Raw genomic sequence first — 20,539 nt, forward strand, 5'->3', positions numbered from 1 at the left:
TTTACAAAATTAAACGCTGCGAGCAGGGTTCAAACCTGCGCGGGAATATCCCATTGGATTTCAAGTCCAACGCCTTAACCACTCGGCCATCACAGCTTCTACTTTAGTAACTTTTGGTATACAGATTTAATCTCTTTAGTAAAATTCAAAAAATACATAAGCAATGGATATTGACGGGAAAGATGTATTAATTAGAATATAAAATGTATTCGCATAAATGAACACCATCTTCGCCGGGACTCGAACCCGGAACCTCTGGATTAGAAGTCCAGCGCGCTATCCATTGCGCCACGAAGACTCGCAAGGTTAAATCGAATCCCGATCTCCCGCGTGGCAGGCGAGAAATCTACCACTGAAACAACAATGCTCGTTGCGCAATAGGTTATCTTTTCCCTCTCGATTGCATTTTGATGTTCATATGTTAATAAAACAATATTAAACGCTGCGAGCAGGGTACGAACCTGCGCGGGAATATCCCGCTGGATATCAAGTCCAACGCCTTAATCACTCGGTCATCACAGCTTCTCCGCTAGTAACTTGTGGTTCACAGACTTTGTCTCTTTAGTAATAATTTGAAAAATAGATAAGCATAATTTTAAAATATACATAAGCAACGGATATTGATGGGAAAGATGTATTAATTAGAATTTAAAATGTATTCTGGATTAGAAGTCCAGTGCGCTATCCATTGCGCCACGAAGTCTCGCAACTTTTAATAGAAAACAGAACATTTTCCATATTTCGTACAATGAATTATTATCAAATTCTTGAAAATATTATGAGCTGCATTGGCCGGGAATCAAACCCGGGCCTCCCGCGTGGCGGGCGAGAATTCTACCACTGAACCACCAATGCTCGTTCGCGGTACGTTATCTTTTCACTCTCGATTGCATTTTAATGTTTTTACCTTAAATAAAACAAAATTAAACGCTGCGAGCAGGGCTCGAACCTCCGTGAAAATATCCCGCTGGATTTCAAGTCCAACGCCTTAAGCACTCGGCCATCACCGTTACTACGTTAGTAATTTGTGGTTCAATGTTCATTTGTTTACAAAATTAAACGCTGCGAGCAGGGTTCGAACCTGCGCGGGAATATCCCATTGGATTTCAAGTCCAACGCCTTAACCACTCGGCCATCACAGCTTCTAGTCTAGTAACTTTTGGTATACAGATTTTATCTCTTTAGTAAAATTCAAAAAATACATAAGCAATGGATATTGACGGGAAAGATGTATTAATTAGAATATAAAATGTATTCGCATAAATGAACACCATCTTCGCCGGGATTCGAACCCGGAACCTCTGGATTAGAAGTCCAGCGCGCTATCCGTTGCGCCACGAAGACTCGCAAGGTTTAATCGAATCCCGATCTCCCGCGTGGCAGGCGAGAAATCTACCACTGAAACACCAATGCTCGTTGCGCAATAGGTTATCTTTTCCCTCTCGATTGCATTTTGATGTTCATATGTTAATAAAACAATATTAAACGCTGCGAGCAGGGTACGAACCTGCGCGGGAATATCCAGCTGGATATCAAGTCCAACGCCTTAATCACTCGGTCATCACAGCTTCTCCGCTAGTAACTTGTGGTTCAGAGACTTTGTCTCTTTAGTAATAATTTGAAAAATAGATAAGCATAATTTTAAAAACTACATAAGCAACGGATATTGATGGGAAAGATGTATTAATAAGAATTTAAAATGTATTCTGGATTAGAAGTCCAGTGCGCTATCCATTGAGCCACGAAGTTTCGCATCTTTTAATAGAAAGCAGATCTTTTTCCATATTTCGTACCATGAATTATTATCAAATTCTTGAAATATTATGAGCTGCATTGGCCGGGAATCGAACCCGGGCCTCCCGCGTGGCAGGCGAGAATTCTACCACTGAACCACCAATGCTCGTTCGCGTTAGGTTATCTTTTCACTCTCGACTGCATTTTAATTATTTTTACCTTAAATAAAACAAAATTAAACGCTACGAGCAGGGCTCGAACCTCCGTGAGAATATCCCGCTGGATTTCAAGTCCAACGCCTTAAGAACTCGGCCATCACAGTTACTACGTTAGTGATTTGTGGTTCAATGTTCATATGTTTAGAAAATTAAACGCTGCGAGCAGGGTTCGAACCTGCGCGGGAATTTCCCATTGGATTTCAAGTCCAACGCCTTAACCACTCGGCCATCACAGCTTCTACTTTAGTAACTTTTGGTATACAGATTTTATCTCTTTGGTAAAATCTAAAAAATACATAAGCAACGGATATTGATGGGAAAGATGTATTAATTAGAATTTGAAATGTATTCGCATAAATGAACACCATCTTCGCCGTGACTCGAACCCGGAACCTCTGGATTAAAAGTCTAGCGCGCTATCTATTGCGCCACGAAGACTCGCAAGGTTTAATCAAATCCCGATCTCCCGCGTTGCAGGAGAGAAATCTACCACTGAAACACCAATGCTCATTGCGCAATAGATTATCTTTTCACTCTCGATTGCATTTTGATGTTCATATGTTAATAAAACAATATTAAACGCTGCGAGCAGGTTACGAACCTTCGCGGAAATATCCCGCTGGATTTCAAGTCAAACGCCTTAATCTCTCGGTCATCACAGCTTCTCCGCTAGTAACTTGTGGTTCACAGACTTTGTCTCTTTAGTAATAATTTAAAAAGTAGATAAGCATAAATTTAAAAAATACATAAGCAACGGATATTGATTGGAAAGATGTATTAATTAGAACTTAAAATGTACTCTGGATTAGAAGTCCAGTGCGCTATCCATTGCGCCACGAAGTCTCGGACCTTTTAATAAAAAACAGATCATTTTCCATATTTTGTACCATGAATTATTATCAAATTCTTGAAAATATTATGAGCTGCATTGGCCGGGAATCAAATCCGGGCCTCCCGCGTGGCAGGCGAGAGTTCTACCACTGAACCACCAATGCTCGTTCGCGGTAGGTTATCTTTTCACTCTCGATTGCATTTTAATGTTTTTACCTTAAATAAAACAAAATTAAACGCTGCGAGCAGGGCTCGAACCTCCGTGAGAATATCCCGCTGGATTTCAAGTCCAACGCCTTAAGCACTCGGCCATCACAGTTACTACGTTAGTAATTTATGGTTCAATGTTCATATGTTTACAAAATTAAACGCTGCGAGCAGGGTTTCAACCTGCGCGGGAATATCCCATTGGATTTAAAGTCCAACGCCTTAACCACTCGGCCATCACAGCTTCCACTTTAGTAACTTTTGGTATACAGATTTTATCTCTTTAGTAAAATTTAAAAAATACATAAGCAACGGATATTGACGGGAAAGATGTATTAATTAGAATTTGAAATGTATTCGCATAAATGAACACCATCTTCGCCGGGACTCGAACCCGGAACTTCTGGCTTAGAATTCCAGCGCGCTATCCATTGCGCCACGAAGACTCGCAAGGTTTAATCGAATCCCGATCTCCCACGTGGCAGGCGAGAAATCTACCACTGAAACACCAATGCTCGTTGCGCAATAGGTTATCTTTTCACTCTCGATTGCATTTTGATGTTCATATGTTAATAAAACAAGATTAAACGCTGTGAGCAGGGTACGAACCTGCGCGGGAATATCCCGCTGGATTTCAAGTCCAACGCCTTAATCACTCGGTCATCACAGCTTCTCCGCCAGTAACTTGTGGTTCACAGACTTTGTCTCTTTAGTAATAATTTGAAAAATAGATAAGCATAATTTTAAAATATACATAAGCAACGGATATTGATGGGAAAGATGTATTAATTAGAATTTAAAATGTATTCTGGATTAGAAGTCCAGTGCGCTATCCATTGCGCCACGAAGTCTCGCAACTTTTAATAGAAATCAGAACATTTTCCATATTTCGTACAATGAATTATTATCAAATTCTTGAAAATATTATGAGCTGCATTGGCCGGGAATCAAACCCGGGCCTCCCGCGTGGCGGGCGAGAATTCTACCACTGAACCACCAATGCTCGTTCGCGGTACGTTATCTTTTCACTCTCGATTGCATTTTAATGTTTTTACCTTAAATAAAACAAAATTAAACGCTGCGAGCAGGGCTCGAACCTCCGTGAAAATATCCCGCTGGATTTCAAGTCCAACGCCTTAAGCACTCGGCCATCACAGTTACTACGTTAGTAATTTGTGGTTCAATGTTCATTTGTTTACAAAATTAAACGCTGCGAGCAGGGTTCGAACCTGCGCGGGAATATCCCATTGGATTTCAAGTCCAACGCCTTAACCACTCGGCCATCACAGCTTCTAGTCTAGTAACTTTTGGTATACAGATTTTATCTCTTTAGTAAAATTCAAAAAATACATAAGCAACGGATATTGACGGGAAAGATGTATTAATTAGAATATAAAATGTATTCGCATAAATGAACTCCATCTTCGCCGGGATTCGAACCCGGAACCTCTGGATTAGAAGTCCAGCGCGCTATCCATTGCGCCACGAAGACTCGCAAGGTTTAATCGAATCCCGATCTCCCGCGTGGCAGGCGAGGAATCTATCACTGAAACACCAATGCTCGTTGCGCAATAGGTTATCTTTTCCCTCTCGATTGCATTTTGATGTTCATTTGTTAATAAAACAATATTAAACGCTGCGAGCAGGGTACGAACCTGCGCGGGAATATCCAGCTGGATATCAAGTCCAACGCCTTAATCACTCGGTCATCACAGCTTCTCCGCTAGTAACTTGTGGTTCAGAGACTTTGTCTCTTTAGTAATAATTTGAAAAATAGATAAGCATAATTCTAAAAACTACATAAGCAACGGATATTGATGGGAAAGATGTATTAATTAGAATTTAGAATGTATTCTGGATTAGAAGTCCAGTGCGCTATCCATTGAGCCACGAAGTCTCGCATCTTTTAATAGAAAGCAGATCTTTTTCCATATTTCGTACCATGAATTATTATCAAATTCTTGAAATATTATGAGCTGCATTGGCCGGGAATCGAACCCGGGCCTCCCGCGTGGCAGGCGAGAATTCTACCACTGAACCACCAATGCTCGTTCGCGTTAGGTTATCTTTTCACTCTCGACTGCATTTTAATTATTTTTACCTTAAATAAAACAAAATTAAACGCTACGAGCAGGGCTCGAACTTCCGTGAGAATATCCCGCTGGATTTCAAGTCCAACGCCTTAAGAACTCGGCCATCACAGTTACTACGTTAGTGATTTGTGGTTCAATGTTCATATGTTTAGAAAATTAAACGCTGCGAGCAGGGTTCGAACCTGCGCGGGAATTTCCCATTGGATTTCAAGTCCAACGCCTTAACCACTCGGCCATCACAGCTTCTACTTTAGTAACTTTTGGTATACAGATTTTATCTCTTTGGTAAAATCTAAAAAATACATAAGCAACGGATATTGATGGGAAAGATGTATTAATTAGAATTTGAAATGTATTCGCATAAATGAACACCATCTTCGCCGTGACTCGAACCCGGAACCTCTGGATTAAAAGTCTAGCGCGCTATCCATTGCGCCACGAAGACTCGCAAGGTTTAATCAAATCCCGATCTCCCGCGTTGCAGGAGAGAAATCTACCACTGAAACACCAATGCTCGTTGCGCAATAGATTATCTTTTCACTCTCGATTGCATTTTGATGTTCATATGTTAATAAAACAATATTAAACGCTGCGAGCAGGGTACGAACCTGCGCGGAAATATCCCGCTGGATTTCAAGTCCAACGCCTTAATCTCTCGGTCATCACAGCTTCTCCGCTAGTAACTTGTGGTTCACAGACTTTGTCTCTTTAGTAATAATTTAAAAAATAGATAAGCATAAATTTAAAAAATACATAAGCAACGGATATTGATTGGAAAGATGTATTAATTAGAACTTAAAATGTACTCTGGATTAGAAGTCCAGTGCGCTATCCATTGCGCCACGAAGTCTCGCAACTTTTAATAGAAAACAGATCATTTTCCATATTTTGTACCAAGAATTATTATCAAATTCTTGAAAATATTATGAGCTGCATTGGCCGGGAATCGAACCCGGGCCTCCCGCGTGGCAGGCGAGAGTTCTACCACTGAACCACCAATGCTCGTTCGCGGTAGGTTATCTTTTCACTCTCGATTGCATTTTAATGTTTTTACCTTAAATAAAACAAAATTAAACGCTGCGAGCAGGGCTCGAACCTCCGTGAGAATATCCCGCTGGATTTCAAGTCCAACGCCTTAAGCACTCGGCCATCACAGTTACTACGTTAGTAATTTATGGTTCAATGTTCATATGTTTACAAAATTAAACGCTGCGAGCAGGGTTTCAACCTGCGCGGGAATATCCCATTGGATTTAAAGTCCAACGCCTTAACCACTCGGCCATCACAGCTTCCACTTTAGTAACTTTTGGTATACAGATTTTATCTCTTTAGTAAAATTTAAAAAATACATAAGCAACGGATATTGACGCGAAAGATGTATTAATTAGAATTTGAAATGTATTCGCATAAATGAACACCATCTTCGCCGGGACTCGAACCCGGAACTTCTGGATTAGAAGTCCAGCGCGCTATCCATTGCGCCACGAAGACTCGCAAGGTTTAATCGAATCCCGATCTCCCACGTGGCAGGCGAGAAATCTACCACTGAAACACCAATGCTCGTTGCGCAATAGGTTATCTTTTCACTCTCGATTGCATTTTGATGTTCATATGTTAATAAAACAAGATTAAACGCTGTGAGCAGGGTACGAACCTGCGCGGGAATATCCCGCTGGATTTCAAGTCCAACGCCTTAATCACTCGGTCATCACAGCTTCTCCGCCAGTAACTTGTGGTTCACAGACTTTGTCTCTTTAGTAATAATTTAAAAAAGAGATAAGCATAAATTTGAAAAATACATAAGCAACGGATATTGATGGGAAAGATGTTTTAATTGGAATTAAAAATGTATTCTGGATTAGAAGTCCAGTGCGCTAACCATTACGCCACGAAGTCTCGCAACTTTTAATAGAAAACAGAACATTTTCCATATTTCGTACCCTGAATTATTATCAAATTCTTGAAAATATTATGAGCTGCATTAGCCGGGAATCGAACCCGGGCCTCCCGCGTGGCAGGCGAGAATTCTACCACTGAACCACCAATGCTCGTCCGCGGTAGGTTATCTTTTCACTCTCGATTGCATTTTAATGTTTTTACCTTAAATAAAACAAAATTAAACGCTACGAGCAGGGCTCGAACCTCCGTGAGAATATCCCGCTGGATTTCAAGTCCAACGCCTTAAGAACTCGGCCATCACAGTTACTACGTTAGTGATTTGTGGTTCAATGTTCATATGTTTGCAAAATTAAACGCTGCGAGCAGGGTTCGAACCTGCGCGGGAATATCCCATTGGATTTCAAGTCCAACGCCTTAACCACTCGGCCATCAAAGCGTCTACTTTAGTAACTTTTGGTATACAGATTTTATCTCTTTGGTAAAATTTAAAAAATACATAAGCAACGGATATTGACGGGAAAGATGTATTAATTAGAATTTGAAATGTATTCGCATAAATGAACACCATCTTCGCCGTGACTCGAACCCGGAACCTCTGGATTAAAAGTCCAGCGCGCTATCCATTGCGCCACGAAGACTCGCAAAGTTTAATCGAATCCCGATCTCCCGCGTGGCAGGCGAGAAATCTACCACTGAAACACCAATGCTCGTTGCGCAATAGGTTATCTTTTCACTCTCGATTGCATTTTGATGTTCATATGTTAATAAAACAATATTAAACGCTGCGAGCAGGGTACGAACCTGCGCGGGAATATCCCGCTGGATTTCAAGTCCAACGCCTTAATCTCTCGGTCATCACAGCTTCTCCGCTAGTAACTTGTGGTTCACAGACTTTGTCTCTTTAGTAATAATTTAAAAAAGAGATAAGCATAAATTTAAAAAATACATAAGCAACGGATATTGATTGGAAAGATGTATTAATTAGAACTTAAAATGTACTCTGGATTAGAAGTCCAGTGCGCTATCCATTGCGCCACGAAGTCTCTCAACTTTTAATAGAAAACAGATCATTTTCCATATTTTGTACCATGAATTATTATCAAATTCTTGAAAATATTATGAGCTGCATTGGCCGGGAATCGAACCCGGGCCTCCCGCGTGGCAGGCGAGAATTCTACCACTGAACCACCAATGCTCGTTCGCGGTAGGTTATCTTTTCACTCTCGATTGCATTTTAATGTTTTTACCTTAAATAAAACAAAATTAAACGCTGCCAGCAGGGCTCGAACCTCCGTGAGAATATCCCGCTGGATTTCAAGTCCAACGCCTTAAGCACTCGGCCATCACAGTTACTACGTTAGTAATTTATGGTTCAATGTTCATATGTTTACAAAATTAAACGCTGCGAGCAGGGTTTCAACCTGCGCGGGAATATCCCATTGGATTTAAAGTCCAACGCCTTAACCACTCGGCCATCACAGCTTCCACTTTAGTAACTTTTGGTATACAGATTTTATCTCTTTAGTAAAATTTAAAAAATACATAAGCAACGGATATTGACGGGAAAGATGTATTAATTAGAATTCGAAATGTATTCGCATAAATGAACACCATCTTCGCCGGGACTCGAACCCGGAACTTCTGGATTAGAAGTCCAGCTGCTATCCATTGCGCCACGAAGACTCGCAAGGTTTAATCGAATCCCGATCTCCCACGTGGCAGGCGAGAAATCTACCACTGAAACACCAATGCTCGTTGCGCAATAGGTTATCTTTTCACTCTCGATTGCATTTTGATGTTCATATGTTAATAAAACAAGATTAAACGCTGCGAGCAGGGTACGAACCTGCGCGGGAATATCCCGCTGGATTTCAAGTCCAACGCCTTAATCACTCGGTCATCACAGCTTCTCCGCCAGTAACTTGTGGTTCACAGACTTTGTCTCTTTAGTAATAATTTAAAAAAGAGATAAGCATAAATTTAAAAAATACATAAGCAACGGATATTGTTGGGAAAGATGTATTAATTGGAATTAAAAATGTATTCTGGATTAGAAGTCCAGTGCGCTAACCATTGCGCCACGAAGTCTCGCAACTTTTAAAAGAAAACAGAACATTTTCCATATTTCATACCCTGAATTATTATCAAATTCTTGAAAATATTATGAGCTGCAATAGCCGGGAATCGAACCCGGGCCTCCCGCGTGGCAGGCGAGAATTCTACCACTGAACCACCAATGCTCGTTAGCGGTAGGTTATCTTTTCACTCTCGATTGCATTTTAATGTTTTTACCTTAAATAAAACAAAATTAAACGCTACGAGCAGGGCTCGAACCTCCGTGAGAATATCCCGCTGGATTTCAAGTCCAACGCCTTAAGAACTCGGCCATCACAGTTACTACGTTAGTGATTTGTGGTTCAATGTTCATATGTTTGCAAAATTAAACGCTGCGAACTGGGTTCGAACCTGCGCGGGAATATCCCATTGGATTTCAAGTCCAACGCCTTAACCACTCGGCCATCACAGCGTCTACTTTAGTAACTTTTGGTATACAGATTTTATCTCTTTGGTAAAATTTAAAAAATACATAAGCAACGGATATTGACGGGAAAGATGTATTAATTAGAATATAAAATGTATTCGCATAAATGAACACCATCTTCGCCGGAACTCGAACCCGGAACCTCTGGATTAGAAGTCCAGCGCGCTATCCATTGCGCCACGAAGACTCGCAAGGTTTAATCGAATCCAGATCTCCCGCGTGGCAGACGAGAAATCTACCACTGAAACACCAATGCTCTTTGCGCAATAGGTTATCTTTTCACTCTCAATTACATTTTGTTGTTCATATGTTTATAAAACAATATAAAACGCTGCGAGCAGGGTACGAACCTGCGCAGGAATATCCCGCTGGATTTCAAGTCCAACGCCTTAATCACTCGGTCATCACAGCTTCTCCGCTGGTAACTTGTGGTTCACAGACTTTGTCTCTTTAGTAATAATTTAAAAAAGAGATAAGCATAAATTTTAAAAATACATAAGCAACGGATATTGATGGGAAAGATGTATTAATTAGAATTTAAAATGTATTCTGGATTAGAAGTCCAGTGCGCTATCCATTGCGCCACGAAGTCTCGCAACTTTTAATAGAAAACAGAACATTTTCCATATTTCGTACAATGAATTATTATCAAATTCTTGAAAATATTATGAGCTGCATTGGCCGGGAATCGAACCCGGGCCTCCCGCGTGGCAGGCGAGAATTCTACCACTGAACCACCAATGCTCGTTCGCGGTAGGTTATCTTTTCACTATCGATTGCATTTTAATGTTTTTACCTTAAATAAAACAAAATTAAACGCTACGAGCAGGGCTCGAACCTCCGTGAGAATATCCCGCTGGATTTCAAGTCCAACGCCTTAAGAACTCGGCCATCACAGTTACTACGTTAGTGATTTGTGGTTCAATGTTCATATGTTTGCAAAATTAAACGCTGCGAGCAGGGTTCGAACCTGCGCGGGAATATCCCATTGAATTTCAAGTCCAACGCCTTAACCACTCGGCCATCACAGCGTCTACTTTAGTAACTTTTGGTATACAGATTTTATCTCTTTGGCAAAATTTAAAAAATACATAAGCAACGGATATTGACGGGAAAGATGTATTAATTAGAATTTGAAATGTATTCGCATAAATGAACACCATCTTCGCCGTGACTCGAACCCGGAACCTCTGGATTAAAAGACCAGCGCGCTATCCATTGCGCCACGAAGACTCGAAAAGTTTAATCGAATCCCGATCTCCCGCGTGGCAGGCGAGAAATCTACCACTGAAACACCAATGCTCGTTGCGCAATAGGTTATCTTTTCACTCTCGATTGCATTTTGATGTTCATATGTTAATAAAACAATATTAAACGCTGCGAGCAGGGTACGAACCTGCGCGGGAATATCCCGCTGGATTTCAAGTCCAACGCCGTAATCTCTCGGTCATCACAGCTTCTCCGCTAGTAACTTGTGGTTCACAGACTTTGTCTCTTTAGTAATAATTTAAAAAAGAGATAAGCATAAATTTAAAAAATACATAAGCAACGGATATTGATTGGAAAGATGTATTAATTAGAACTTAAAATGTACTCTGGATTAGAAGTCCAGTGCGCTATCCATTGCGCCACGAAGTCTCGCAACTTTTAATAGAAAACAGATCATTTTCCATATTTTGTACCATGAATTATTATCAAATTCTTGAAAATATTATGAGCTGCATTGGCCGGGAATCGAACCCGGGCCTCCCGCGTGGCAGGCGAGAATTCTACCACTGAACCACCAATGCTCGTTCGCGGTAGGTTATCTTTTCCCTCTCGATTGCATTTTAATGTTTTTACCTTAAATAAAACAAAATTAAACGCTGCGAGCAGGGCTCGAACCTTCGTGAGAATATCCCGCTGGATTTCAAGTCCAACGCCTTAAGCACTCGGCCATCACAGTTACTACGTTAGTAATTTATGGTTCAATGTTCATATGTTTACAAAATTAAACGCTGCGAGCAGGGTTTCAACCTGCGCGGGAATATCCCATTGGATTTAAAGTCCAACGCCTTAACCACTCGGCCATCACAGCTTCCACTTTAGTAACTTTTGGTATACAGATTTTATCTCTTTGGTAAAATTTAAAAAATACATAAGCAACGGATATTGACGGGAAAGATGTATTAATTAGAATTTGAAATGTATTCGCATAAATGAACACCATCTTCGCCGGGACTCGAACCCGGAACTTCTGGATTAGAAGTCCAGCGCGCTATCCATTGCGCCACGAAGACTTGCAAGGTTTTATCGAATCCCGATCTCCCACGTGGCAGGCGAGAAATCTACCACTGAAACACCAATGCTCGTTGCGCAATAGGTTATCTTTTCACTCTCGATTGCATTTTGATGTTCATATGTTAATAAAACAAGATTAAACGCTGCGAGCAGGGTATGAACCTGCGCGGGAATATCCCGCTGGATTTCAAGTCCAACGCCTTAATCACTCGGTCATCACAGCTTCTCCGCCAGTAACTTGTGGTTCACAGACTTTGTCTCTTTAGTAATAATTTAAAAAAGAGATAAGCATAAATTTAAAAAATACATAAGCAACGGATATTGATGGGAAAGATGTATTAATTGAAATTAAAAATGTATTCTGGATTAGAAGTCCAGTGCGCTAACCATTGCGCCACGAAGTCTCACAACTTTTAATAGAAAACAGAACATTTTCCATATTTCATACCCTGAATTATTATCAAATTCTTGAAAATATTATGAGCTGCATTAGCCGGGAATCGAACCCGGGCCTCCCGCGTGGCAGGCGAGAATTCTACCACTGAACCACCAATGCTCGTTCGCGGTAGGTTATCTTTTCACTCTCGATTGCATTTTAATGTTTTTACCTTAAATAAAACAAAATTAAACGCTACGAGCAGGGCTCGAACCTCCGTGAGAATATCCCGCTGGATTTCAAGTCCAACGCCTTAAGAACTCGGCCATCACAGTTACTACGTTAGTGATTTGTGGTTCAATGTTCATATGTTTGCAAAATTAAACGCTGCGAACTGGGTTCGAACCTGCGCGGGATTATCCCATTGGATTTCAAGTCCAACGCCTTAACCACTCGGCCATCACAGCGTCTACTTTAGTAACTTTTGGTATACAGATTTTATCTCTTTGGTAAAATTTAAAAAATACATAAGCAACGGATATTGACGGGAAAGATGTATTAATTAGAATATAAAATGTATTCGCATAAATGAACACCATCTTCGCCGGAACTCGAACCCGGAACCTCTGGATTAGAAGTCCAGCGCGCTATCCATTGCGCCACGAAGACTCGCAAGGTTTAATCGAATCCCATTATCCCATTATTCTCCGTTTAAGTACCCATGGGTTGCTGTTATTAAGTTTGCAGATATAAGCTAAAGTAACTACTGAACTAATATAATAGTCTTCAATGGATTTTCTGTCACTGAAATGTTAAACTTCTGGAATAGAACTTGAGCCTGCAGCAATATTGGAACATAACATCTTTTTTGATCTGTGAAATCAGCGACGGACATGATGTCATCCTCAAGATCCTGTGACACTCCTCCTGAACCACCAAAGCGAAGAAGTCCCACAGATCGCGTTGCTGCCAGTTCTTCCACAGTTACCAATATAACAGAATCTAATGTCTCTAACTTAGTCTCTGTACTTGAAAGCACTTTGCTTAAAACATTAAGGCTCGAAATACCTACAATCATACAGCAACACTTGGAAAAACTAGCTATGGATGTATCTTCCACCACTCCAACTAGCATCGGCATCCAGGAATCTTTATTGTCGCTTGATGAGTCTCTTAAGCAAGTTAAATCTCAGCTATCTTCCATAAGCATAATAAAAGATGAAGTTAGTGATATAAAAAGAAGCCAAGACTTCATCTCCAAAAAATTTGACGAGTTAAATGCCAACTATAAGGAACTAAACAACGTTACTGCTAAAAATAACAAAAAAATTCGTGAACTCGAAAATATTGTTGAAAATCTTGAAGAAGAAATTGATATTCTAACAGAACGCCAACAAGACCAAGACCGCAGATCCAGACTCAACAATCTTGAATTTCATAACATTCCATATGCAGCTGATGAAAATTGTGAAAATCTGGTCATTAAAGTGGCAGCCCGAATTAATGTTCCGCTGCGTTCATTCGACATCTCGAACTGCCACAGGATGTCCAAATATAACAACAAAAAACCATCGCCAATCATTGTAAACTTCATAAACAGAAAAACAAGACACCAAATTTTGAAAAATCGTCGCCAGCTCAGATCATCGAACATTCAAGATGATTTTCCACATCTTGCAAGATCTACCAAAATATTTGTAATTGAAAACCTCACTGATACCAATAAAGAATTATTCTTCAAAGCCAGAAACTTGAAGAATGAATGTGGTTATAAGTACTTATGGACTCACAATGGAAGAGTACTTATAAAAAAGAATCAAATGACTAACCCCATCCCCATTATAACTGACGATGACCTTTCTTTAATCAAGTAAGGTTATTTGTTTATTTAATTTTGTTCATGTATTTTTATTTCTATACATGGCTTGGTCAAATAATATGTTTTCTATCTGTTTATTATTACTTTCATATAATCTTAGTCATCTAAATGGCTGGTCACTGTAGTTATTCTCAATCAGGTTTCTCCTGTGATAATCTTCTGTGCAACAATTTAGAGGTTGTAAATTTGGACTCTATTCAAACATCATCTGATTTGGTGATCTTTCATATGAATATTCGCTCCCTTCAAAAGAATTTAGATCATTTGACTACACTATTATCAAATTTGCCATCACCTCCTCATATAATTGCTATAAGCGAATCTAAATTACCCCAAAATCATGTCTTCAATACCATCGATGGCTATAATTTCCTTCATGCCCCATCTGCCACTAAAGCAGGTGGTGTTGCTGCTTTTATCAGGGATGACGTTACGTTTAATGAAATTACAGATTATAATATCGTCTATTCCAACTGCGAAAATTTGTGGTTTGAGATCAGTTTGGCAAATACTGTTAGCAGATTGGTTATTGGCATTATTTATAAACATCCTCGTAATGACATAACTTATTTCACTGATATTTTTGAAATATCTTTAGCTAAATTGGCTAAGAAACACTTTTTGATAGTCGGTGACTTTAACATTAACTTGCTTTCAACATCCAGTAATGTCCAAATTATCAATTATGTTAATATGCTCATTTCTCATAATGCCTTCTCCTTGATAACCAAACCCACTAGAGTAGGTCAAACTTCTGCAACATTGATTGACCACATGTACACCAATTTGACAAATTTGAAAATTAATTCCTATGTTGTTCTATCAGATATAACAGACCATTTCCCAATAATGTGTTCTCTTAGTGGTGTAACACCTATTCATAAAAATGATTGCATAATTTCTAGGGACATGTCAAACTTCTCGATTGACCCTTTTCGCACAGATGCACAGAGCATTTTTGATAACTTGTTTGATACATTTCAATTGAATGCCCTGAACTACAATAGTGCTTTTGAAGAATTTATACTATCAATCAATACTCTAATTGATCGCCATGCTCCCCTTCGGCCACTTTCACGACGACAGAAAAGGTTAAAACTAAAGCCCTGGTTGAGTAAAGGGTTAAATAGCTGTATTCGACACAAAAATAAGATTTTCAAATCCCATTTTCTGAAAGGTAACAGCTCTCAACGCTCCTACTTTAAAAATTATAGAAATGTTTTGTCAAAAACATTGTATAAAGCAAAACAAATTTATTACCAAAATCTTATTGCCCAAAACAAAGGTAATCCAAGGACAACATGGCAGATAGTTAACCAAATTACACATACAAATAATAAATCCAAATCAAATGTTGATGAAATCTTCCGAGAGAATGGCTGTATCACTAAAGATGGTATTTCAATCGCTACCGAATTCAATAAGTACTTTTCAACGGTTGGGTCCAGTCTCTCAGACAAGTTTTTTAATGATATGACTAGCTTCAAACATTTTCTTCGCAATCGTGTAAGCCAGTCCATTTTCATGAGTTTGACTGATTCAAACGAAGTGATAATAGAAATACAAAATCTGAAAGATAGGAAGGCAGTAGGTCCAGACAATATTCCAGCACGGTTCCTTAAACTTGTTGCTGACCTCATTTCGCCATGTTTAGCTGAACTTTTTAATTGTTCTCTCTCGTTGGGAATCTTTCCTTCGTGTCTCAAAATTGCTCGAGTAATCCCCCTCTTCAAATCTGGAAATAAGAAATGTGTTCCAAATTATAGACCGATATCAATCCTTTCATCGATTGATAAGATATTTGAGCGCTTGATCCATAAGCGACTTATTAGTTTTTTTACTAAATATAATGTTATAAACAGATCTCAGTTTGGTTTTCAGAATAATCATTCGACATCCCACGCCATTTTAGATACAATATCTTATGTTTATGATAAATTAGAGAAAAAAGAGTTCGTTAGCGCAACATTTTTAGATTTAAAAAAGGCTTTTGATACTGTGGATCATGACATTTTAATTTACAAGCTGAATCATTATGGCATCAGGGGACAAGCAAATAAACTAATTACTAGTTATCTAAGCGATAGATCACAATATGTCAAAGTGGGAACTTATTGTTCCTCTCTCTTACCAGTGACTCACGGAGTTCCACAAGGTAGTATATTGGGCCCATTATTTTTCCTAGTATATGTCAATGACATAGTTCACTGCTCTTCGCTCTCAACCAAATTGTTTGCTGACGACACTAGCCTCCTCGACAGCGACAAATCCCATGCAGCTCTTCAATCAAGAGCAAACGCTGAAATTGCAAAGGTGGCTAATTGGATGAGATCTAACAAACTAACAATAAATATAGAAAAGTCTAAAACATTGTTAATATCACCATATAGGCGTAAATCTCTAAATGGTCTGTCAATCCAAATTGATGGTACACAACTTGAAAACGTTATTTCTTATAAATACCTTGGCATATATATTGATAACAAATTGAAATGGGATACACAAATTTCAAACCTGGCCGTTAAATTATCCAAGTCGGTTGGGATATTATATAAACTTAAAAGATTTACATCGATACCTACATTACGCATGGTTTACTACTCCCTATTCCAGTCCCATATTCAATATGGCGTAGTTGCATGGGGCTCTGCTGATAAATCTTTATTGCACCGATTAGAAATTATGCAGAATCGGGCCATTCGCGCTATTTCTGATGTTGCTTATCGCACACAACTAAGTCCTATTTATAATAAACTAAGAATTATTAAACTTGTAGATATACATAGAATTGAAGTGTTAAAGTTAATGCATCAACACCATAACAATAAACTCCCTGCAGCATTCACTAACTACTTTTCAAAGCAGAGCAGTATTCACTCCTATGGGACACGGTCATCTGCTAAAGGCTCTTACTTTGTGGATCGCTTTTCCACCAAGCTTACTCAAAACTCCATCAAATTCGTTGGTGTCAAGTTATGGAACACGCTCACTGACAGTATTCGATCAATGAACTACATCTCCTTCAAACATGCATTGAAAAATCATTACCTTGATGTTTATTTTTGCCAGTAGTCTGAAAACATTGCCTTTTCATGTGTCTGATCTTCTTCTAGTCGTATATTCCCTGAACCGTTACCGGTACCATACCGGGATGCAATCGTGTTCTTCCACTGTATTCTAAATTCGCATCGTCATTTACTCTGTATGTGCCAAGTTCTGTTTTTCACTTTCGACAACTTTTTAACATATAACCTAAATGTGAAAGAAATGCATGCTTCAGCATGCATCAGTTCATTAAGCCAGTAAAGTTCTGTCAAATTGAAATTAACGTTGCTGGGCACGCCGATCCAGTTTTCAAAGTGCTTAGTCATGTTAATAAGCGTTATTCTCGTTTAATTGTGTACATTGAGGTATATCGCATTCGCTTGATGGCGCCCTTGCGCTCGTCAAGCGGTACCGGTTTCCTTAATTAAAGTCCTCATGGCTCTTCATATTTCCGTATTTTATTTATCATCCGTTGTTGTTGTTGTTTCTATGCTTTTTAGTACCGTATTGTACGTGATAAACCCAAGTCTTTTGCTATATCTGTTGCTGTAATCCAGCATATAGGTGTCGCTGACACGATGACTTAATAGTCTTTCGCGACTCCTCGTCAATTGCGAAACATTGTGTATTTTTGATTTATTTAAATTTAATATTATTTGTTGACAATGTTTCATGCACGACGAAATAAAATATCTGAATCTGAATCTGAATCCCGATCTCCCGCGTGGCAGACGAGAAATCTACCACTGAAACACTAATGCTCTTTGCGCAATAGGTTATCTTTTCACTCTCAATTACATTTTGTTGTTCATATGTTTATAAAACAATATAAAACGCTGCGAGCAGGGTACGAACCTGCGCGGGAATATCCCGCTGGATTTCAAGTCCAACGCCTTAATCACTCGGTCATCACAGCTTCTCCGCTGGTAACTTGTGGTTCACAGACTTTGTCTCTTTAGTAATAATTTAAAAAAGAGATAAGCATAAATTTTAAAAATACATAAGCAACGGATATTGATGGGAAAGATGTATTAATTAGAATTTAAAATGTATTCTGGATTAGAAGTCCAGTGCGCTATCCATTGCGCCACGAAGTCTCGCAACTTTTAATAGAAAACAGAACATTTTCCATATTTCGTACAATGAATTATTATCAAATACTTGAAAATATTATGAGCTGCATTGGCCGGGAATCAAACCCGTGCCTCCCGCGTGGCAGGCGAGAATTCTACCACTGAACCACCAATGCTCGTTCGCGGTAGGTTATCTTTTCACTCTCGATTGCATTTTAATGTTTTTACCTTAAATAAAACAAAATTAAACGCTGCGAGCAGGGCTCGAACCTCCGTGAAAATATCCCGCTGGATTTCAAGTCCAACGCCTCAAGCACTCGGCCATCACAGTTACTACGTTAGTAATTTGTGGTTCAATGTTCATATGTTTACCAAATTAAACGCTGCGAGCAGGGTTCGAACATGCGCGGGAATATCCCATTGGATTTCAAGTCCAACGCCTTAACCACTCGGCCATCACAGCTTCTACTTTAGTAACTTTTGGTATACAGATTTTATCTCTTTGGTAAAATTTAAAAAATACATAAGCAACGGATATTGATGGGAAAGATGTATTAATTAGAATTTGAAATGTATTCGCATAAATGAACACCATCTTCGCCGTGACTCGAACCCGGAACCTCTGGATTAAAAGTCTAGCGCGCTATCCATTGCGCCACGAAGACTAGCAAGGTTTAATCAAATCCCGATCTCCCGCGTGGCAAGCGAGAAATCTACCACTGAAACACCAATGCTCGTTGCGCAATAGATTATCTTTTCACTCTCGATTGCATTTTGATGTTCATATGTTAATAAAACAAGATTAAACGCTGCGAGCAGGGTACGAACCTGCGCGGGAATATCCCGCTGGATTTCAAGTCCAACGCCTTAATCACTCGGTCATCACAGCTTCTCTGCTAGTAACTTGTGGTTCACAGACTTTGTCTCTTTAGTAATAATTTAAAAAAGAGATAAGCATAAATTTAAAAAATACATAAGCAACGGATATTGATTGGAAAGATGTATTAATTAGAACTTAAAATGTATTCTGGATTAGAAGTCCAGTGCGCTATCCATTGCGCCACGAAGTCTCGCAACTTTTAATAGAAAACAGATCATTTTCCATATTTTGCACCATGAATTATTATCAAATTCGTGAAAATAATATGAGCTGCATTGGCCGGGAATCGAACCCGGGCCTCCCGCGTGGCAGGCGAGAATTCTACCACTGAACCACCAATGCTCGTTCGCGGTAGGTTAACTTTTCACTCTCGATTGCATTTTAATGTTTTTACCTTAAATAAAACAAAATTAAACGCTGCGAGCAGGGCTCGAACCTCCGTGAGAATATCCCGCTGGATTTCAAGTCCAACGCCTTAAGCACTCGACCATCACAGTTACTACGTTAGTAATTTGTGGTTCAATGTTCATATGTTTACAAAATTAAACGCTGCGAGCAGGGTTCGAACCTGCGCGGGAATATCCCATTGGATTTAAAGTCTAACGCCTTAACCACTCGGCCATCACAGCTTCCACTTTAGTAACTTTTGGTATACAGATTTTATCTCTTTAGTAAAATTAAAAAAATACATAAGCAACAGATATTGACGGGAAAGATGTATTAATTAGAATTTGAAATGTATTCGCATAAATGAACACCATCTTCGCCGGGACTCGAACCCGGAACTTCTGGATTAGAAGTCCAGCGCGCTATCCATTGCGCCACGAAGACTCGCAAGGTTTAATCGAATCCCGACCTCCCACGTGGCAGGCGAGAAATCTACCACTGAAACACCAATGCTCGTTGCGCAATAGGTTATCTTTTCACTCTCGATTGCATTTTGATGTTCATATGTTAATAAAACAAGATTAAACGCTGCGAGCAGGGTACGAACCTGCGCGGGAATATCCCGCTGGATTTCAAGTCCAACGCCTTAATCACTCGGTCATCACAGCTTCTCCGCTAGTAACTTGTGGTTCACAGACTTTGTCTCTTTAGTAATAATTTAAAAAAGAGATAAGCATAAATTTAAAAAATACATAAGCAACGAATATTGATGGGAAAGATGTTTTAATTAGAATTTAAAATGTATTCTGGATTAGAAGTCCAGTGCGCTAACCATTGCGCCACGAAGTCTCGCAACTTTTAATAGAAAACAGAACATTTTCCATATTTCGTACCATGAATTATTATCAAATTCTTGAAAATATTATGAGCTGCATTGGCCGGGAATCGAACCCGGGCCTCCCGCGTGGCAGGCGAGAATTCTACCACTGAACCACCAATGCTCGTTCGCGGTAGGTTATCTTTTCACTCTCGATTGCATTTTAATGTTTTTACCTTAAATAAAACAAAATTAAACGCTGCGAGCAGGGCTCGAAC

General features: G+C 39.4%; 1 long non-coding RNA gene and 27 other non-coding genes across 28 annotated transcripts; all 28 read right to left on the reverse strand.

Moving 5' to 3' along the window:
• Window positions 1–14: 14 nt before the first annotated feature.
• Trnas-uga (transfer RNA serine (anticodon UGA)) lies at window positions 15–96 on the reverse strand. Its single transcript has one exon. It is a non-coding gene; the product is annotated as a tRNA-Ser (tRNA).
• Window positions 97–225: 129 nt separating this feature from the next.
• Trnar-ucu (transfer RNA arginine (anticodon UCU)) lies at window positions 226–298 on the reverse strand. Its single transcript has one exon. It is a non-coding gene; the product is annotated as a tRNA-Arg (tRNA).
• Window positions 299–1,060: 762 nt separating this feature from the next.
• On the reverse strand, window positions 1,061–1,142 carry Trnas-uga (transfer RNA serine (anticodon UGA)). Its single transcript has one exon. It is a non-coding gene; the product is annotated as a tRNA-Ser (tRNA).
• Window positions 1,143–1,271: 129 nt separating this feature from the next.
• On the reverse strand, window positions 1,272–1,344 carry Trnar-ucu (transfer RNA arginine (anticodon UCU)). Its single transcript has one exon. It is a non-coding gene; the product is annotated as a tRNA-Arg (tRNA).
• A 485-nt stretch (window positions 1,345–1,829) lies between these two features.
• On the reverse strand, window positions 1,830–1,900 carry Trnag-gcc (transfer RNA glycine (anticodon GCC)). Its single transcript has one exon. It is a non-coding gene; the product is annotated as a tRNA-Gly (tRNA).
• A 206-nt stretch (window positions 1,901–2,106) lies between these two features.
• On the reverse strand, window positions 2,107–2,188 carry Trnas-uga (transfer RNA serine (anticodon UGA)). The gene has a single exon. It is a non-coding gene; the product is annotated as a tRNA-Ser (tRNA).
• Window positions 2,189–4,198: 2,010 nt separating this feature from the next.
• On the reverse strand, window positions 4,199–4,280 carry Trnas-uga (transfer RNA serine (anticodon UGA)). The gene has a single exon. It is a non-coding gene; the product is annotated as a tRNA-Ser (tRNA).
• Window positions 4,281–4,409: 129 nt separating this feature from the next.
• Trnar-ucu (transfer RNA arginine (anticodon UCU)) lies at window positions 4,410–4,482 on the reverse strand. Its single transcript has one exon. It is a non-coding gene; the product is annotated as a tRNA-Arg (tRNA).
• Window positions 4,483–4,967: 485 nt separating this feature from the next.
• Window positions 4,968–5,038, reverse strand: Trnag-gcc (transfer RNA glycine (anticodon GCC)). The gene has a single exon. It is a non-coding gene; the product is annotated as a tRNA-Gly (tRNA).
• Window positions 5,039–5,244: 206 nt separating this feature from the next.
• Window positions 5,245–5,326, reverse strand: Trnas-uga (transfer RNA serine (anticodon UGA)). Its single transcript has one exon. It is a non-coding gene; the product is annotated as a tRNA-Ser (tRNA).
• A 688-nt stretch (window positions 5,327–6,014) lies between these two features.
• Trnag-gcc (transfer RNA glycine (anticodon GCC)) lies at window positions 6,015–6,085 on the reverse strand. Its single transcript has one exon. It is a non-coding gene; the product is annotated as a tRNA-Gly (tRNA).
• Window positions 6,086–6,501: 416 nt separating this feature from the next.
• Window positions 6,502–6,574, reverse strand: Trnar-ucu (transfer RNA arginine (anticodon UCU)). Its single transcript has one exon. It is a non-coding gene; the product is annotated as a tRNA-Arg (tRNA).
• A 486-nt stretch (window positions 6,575–7,060) lies between these two features.
• On the reverse strand, window positions 7,061–7,131 carry Trnag-gcc (transfer RNA glycine (anticodon GCC)). The gene has a single exon. It is a non-coding gene; the product is annotated as a tRNA-Gly (tRNA).
• A 205-nt stretch (window positions 7,132–7,336) lies between these two features.
• Trnas-uga (transfer RNA serine (anticodon UGA)) lies at window positions 7,337–7,418 on the reverse strand. The gene has a single exon. It is a non-coding gene; the product is annotated as a tRNA-Ser (tRNA).
• A 129-nt stretch (window positions 7,419–7,547) lies between these two features.
• Trnak-uuu (transfer RNA lysine (anticodon UUU)) lies at window positions 7,548–7,620 on the reverse strand. The gene has a single exon. It is a non-coding gene; the product is annotated as a tRNA-Lys (tRNA).
• Window positions 7,621–8,106: 486 nt separating this feature from the next.
• On the reverse strand, window positions 8,107–8,177 carry Trnag-gcc (transfer RNA glycine (anticodon GCC)). The gene has a single exon. It is a non-coding gene; the product is annotated as a tRNA-Gly (tRNA).
• Window positions 8,178–9,151: 974 nt separating this feature from the next.
• On the reverse strand, window positions 9,152–9,222 carry Trnag-gcc (transfer RNA glycine (anticodon GCC)). The gene has a single exon. It is a non-coding gene; the product is annotated as a tRNA-Gly (tRNA).
• Window positions 9,223–9,638: 416 nt separating this feature from the next.
• On the reverse strand, window positions 9,639–9,711 carry Trnar-ucu (transfer RNA arginine (anticodon UCU)). Its single transcript has one exon. It is a non-coding gene; the product is annotated as a tRNA-Arg (tRNA).
• A 486-nt stretch (window positions 9,712–10,197) lies between these two features.
• On the reverse strand, window positions 10,198–10,268 carry Trnag-gcc (transfer RNA glycine (anticodon GCC)). Its single transcript has one exon. It is a non-coding gene; the product is annotated as a tRNA-Gly (tRNA).
• Window positions 10,269–10,473: 205 nt separating this feature from the next.
• Window positions 10,474–10,555, reverse strand: Trnas-uga (transfer RNA serine (anticodon UGA)). Its single transcript has one exon. It is a non-coding gene; the product is annotated as a tRNA-Ser (tRNA).
• Window positions 10,556–11,243: 688 nt separating this feature from the next.
• Trnag-gcc (transfer RNA glycine (anticodon GCC)) lies at window positions 11,244–11,314 on the reverse strand. The gene has a single exon. It is a non-coding gene; the product is annotated as a tRNA-Gly (tRNA).
• A 416-nt stretch (window positions 11,315–11,730) lies between these two features.
• Trnar-ucu (transfer RNA arginine (anticodon UCU)) lies at window positions 11,731–11,803 on the reverse strand. Its single transcript has one exon. It is a non-coding gene; the product is annotated as a tRNA-Arg (tRNA).
• Window positions 11,804–12,289: 486 nt separating this feature from the next.
• On the reverse strand, window positions 12,290–12,360 carry Trnag-gcc (transfer RNA glycine (anticodon GCC)). The gene has a single exon. It is a non-coding gene; the product is annotated as a tRNA-Gly (tRNA).
• Window positions 12,361–12,776: 416 nt separating this feature from the next.
• Trnar-ucu (transfer RNA arginine (anticodon UCU)) lies at window positions 12,777–12,849 on the reverse strand. The gene has a single exon. It is a non-coding gene; the product is annotated as a tRNA-Arg (tRNA).
• Window positions 12,850–15,742: 2,893 nt separating this feature from the next.
• LOC144421046 (uncharacterized) lies at window positions 15,743–17,285 on the reverse strand. The gene is made up of 3 exons (XR_013474910.1): window positions 17,108–17,285; window positions 16,191–16,358; window positions 15,743–15,794 (listed from the first exon to the last, which is right to left on the reverse strand). It is a non-coding gene; the product is annotated as an uncharacterized LOC144421046 (long non-coding RNA).
• Window positions 17,286–19,328: 2,043 nt separating this feature from the next.
• On the reverse strand, window positions 19,329–19,399 carry Trnag-gcc (transfer RNA glycine (anticodon GCC)). Its single transcript has one exon. It is a non-coding gene; the product is annotated as a tRNA-Gly (tRNA).
• A 416-nt stretch (window positions 19,400–19,815) lies between these two features.
• On the reverse strand, window positions 19,816–19,888 carry Trnar-ucu (transfer RNA arginine (anticodon UCU)). Its single transcript has one exon. It is a non-coding gene; the product is annotated as a tRNA-Arg (tRNA).
• Window positions 19,889–20,374: 486 nt separating this feature from the next.
• Trnag-gcc (transfer RNA glycine (anticodon GCC)) lies at window positions 20,375–20,445 on the reverse strand. The gene has a single exon. It is a non-coding gene; the product is annotated as a tRNA-Gly (tRNA).
• Window positions 20,446–20,539: the final 94 nt, after the last annotated feature.

This window comes from Styela clava, chromosome 3 (assembly GCF_964204865.1).
Source record: "Styela clava chromosome 3, kaStyClav1.hap1.2, whole genome shotgun sequence".
Classification (NCBI taxonomy): Eukaryota; Metazoa; Chordata; class Ascidiacea; order Stolidobranchia; family Styelidae; genus Styela; species Styela clava.